Below are 2,885 nucleotides of genomic sequence, written 5' to 3'. Positions count from 1 at the left end.
CCTGGTACCCCCCATCCCATCCCACCCACTGGGGTGGCATAAGCATGGCCATGGGCAGGGCTGGCAGTGCTGGCTGGCAGAGCCTGGTGGGCTGCTGACCCACAAAAGCAGCCAGATGCACCTGGACTACTGGAAGTCACTGGAGAGCAAAGCCTTGTTGCATCTGCTGGTCCAAGGGGAGCAGAGGACAGACCCTTCCTTCCCTTGGTCTGGGCAACTGGCCTCCATGCTTCCTCTGGTAGAGAAGCAGGTGGCCATGGCTTGAGACCCTTCCCAAGAGCCTGGCTGGCACCGTGCTGCAACCTGAGCTGCAGAGAGGTGCTCCGAGGCTTTCCTGAAGTTCAGCCCCAACATGTCATGCTTGGCACCAGCACTCGTGCAACCCCCTGAAAAAGAAAAAAAAGAGTTTGGCCCTAACTGACCTGCTTGGCAAGGCGAAGTACCTACAGCGAGGCAGCAGCTGGCTTGGGAGAGCAGCCCGGGAGTCCTGTGCTCCCCCCGCCAGGCCCAGCTCCTACCCACCACCCCCTGGCACAGCATCCTGGTGGCATTGCCCTCCATGATGAGGGGTGGGTCACCTACTCAGTGAGGAGGCTGTAGCCACCACTGTGTTGAGCTCGTTGAGTGACCAGACATGCCAGCAGCAGCCTGACTCTGCAGGAGCGCCCCTACTGCCTGGGAGGACTGCAGCCTCCTTGCTCAGCCGCAGCTGCACCAGCCCTTGGTGCTGCACGGGTGGGTGCCCCTGGACACGGGATTGCCACACACCTGCAGAAGGGCCAGCAGTATCTGGAAACAGGTGGGATGTGGAGATGGAGAGCAGAGGGAGGGCTTGGGCTGAAGGCTGTGATGGAGCCAGGGCAGCTCCAAGGGCTGGGGTAGGAAGAGCTCCTGGGGGAGGCTGGGCAAGGGGTGGCGAAGGTAGGGGCTGAACAAGCTGGGAGCAGAGTTTGGGGTGCAGTGAGCCCCTTCTTAGGCAGAAGATCTGAGCGGAGGTGGTGGGTGCAGAGGAGCAGGGCGGGCAGGCATCAGAGTGAGAGCAGGCGGGGGAGATGCGCAAGAAAGGAGGCTGATAGTGTGTCTGGGAACGGAGTGATGTGGAGGTCCTCCACAGCCCCGACCCCGATGGCTGAGATCCCCACCAAGCAGACGGGCACCAAGTCTCCCCAGGGAGCCTGTGGACTCAGAGGGAATGCTCTAACCATTAGACCACCTTGCTCGTGATGTGCCCCCTGCTGCAATGGCTGCAGGTAGGTTTGGACCCAAATATTCTTTATTCTCTCAGTCCTGCATGTGGTCCCCTGCCCCAGGAAACATCAGGGACACCCCAGGCCTCTTGGGGAGCGTGTGAGGGACACTGGTCCCTGGCACAGGTCTGTGACCCATGAGAATAGGGCACCCACCACTTTCCTTTATCCCTTGACCAGAGACCTCTCACAGGGAGTGCCCAACCCTGGCTGCTGCATGAATGGGTGCCTTTTCTATGTCCCCCACCTGGAGCTGAAGAAGAGGAAGGTGGGTGCCAGTGACAGGGAGGGACATCGGGGTCCACCACTATCCCCAGCTCGTTGCTTCCATGAGGCAGATGGAGGAGGCAAGAGGATGCCTGGCTGTGACAGCACAGGGCACACCCGAGGAGCGGGGTGACCCTGGAAGCAGCCTGGTGGGACAACGGGACCGATGGGAGAAAGGGGGAAAAGCTTTTTGGACATGGACGGAGAACACCTGTGAGGACTTTGTGCCACCCCTCTCCTTCCCCCCATGGCAATGGGAGGTTTTGGACTGGGGAGGGAGATGATGAAGGGGCAGAGCCGGCGTGGGGGCAGGACGCCAGTGCAGGGGAGGTGGGAGCAGGCGGCTGGGGGTCGGGGGATGAAAGCGCAGGGTCCTGGGGCGGGTGACAGGAGCGGTGCAGAGGCAGCCAGCACAGCCAGGTGCAGCGGGAAGGGCTGGGGGGAAGGCAGGGAAAAGAGGCCAAGTGCAAAGAGAGCAAAGGCAGCGGAGGAAAAGAGAGCGTGGCCAGAGAGGCAGACATGAAAGGGGGAGTGAGGCAGGGGAGAGATGAAAGGGCCACGGCGCGGGTGCTCCTGCCTCCTCCCCAGGCTCCCGGGGCTCTGTAATCCCCGGGGAGCTGGCTCCTCTCATGTGGTGGCCCGCAGCTGTGTGCGGTCGGCTCAGCCCCACCGCTCCGCACTGGGACTTTCCAGGAGGGGGAGAAACCCAACACAAAACACATGACTTAACCAGCGCCTGCCAGGCCCCGGCGCACGCAGAGTCCGGGGGCACCCCGGTACACGGCACGCCCTGGGATGCTGCAACCCACCGGGGCCAGGGCCAGCCGGCAGGCACGGTCCCTTCTGCTCCGCGGAGAGGTGGCCCAGAGCAGGATGAAAGGGGTATGAGCCCGTCCGGTCGATGGGCAGAGCTCCAAGGTGGTTACACACGCACGCAAGAGTCAGGTTGAGCCAGGGAGAGCCTGGATCAAACAGCATCCATGGCAGCATGGAGCCGGCCCCTTAGGGGTACCCCCCTGAGGGCATGAAGGTGGGGTCATTCAGGAGCCATATGGGCTCAGTCCCTCTCCCCTGCTTCCCCTGGTTACTGCCATACCCCCTGCTCCTGCCTGCTGGGCTTGGCTCTGGGTACCAGGGATGCAGCAGGACTTGGCAGACCAAGTTGGCACCCATCCTGATGGGTCACTGGGTCACTTATTTTACTGCTCAAAAGCAAACCAAGAGCCCAGGCCACAGTGGATACTGAAGTGACGCTTCCAAAGCACTTGTGACTTGGGATATCTCCATTCTCCATGCCCAGCTCAGGCCACCGGAGGGGGGCTCTTTCCCATAGCAGATGACCTTGCTGCTGGACAGTCTCCTGTTCGCCAC

Source organism: Gymnogyps californianus, chromosome 7 (genome assembly GCF_018139145.2).
Source record: "Gymnogyps californianus isolate 813 chromosome 7, ASM1813914v2, whole genome shotgun sequence".
Lineage (NCBI taxonomy): Eukaryota > Metazoa > Chordata > Aves > Accipitriformes > Cathartidae > Gymnogyps > Gymnogyps californianus.
This window is presented reverse-complemented; position numbering follows the sequence as displayed.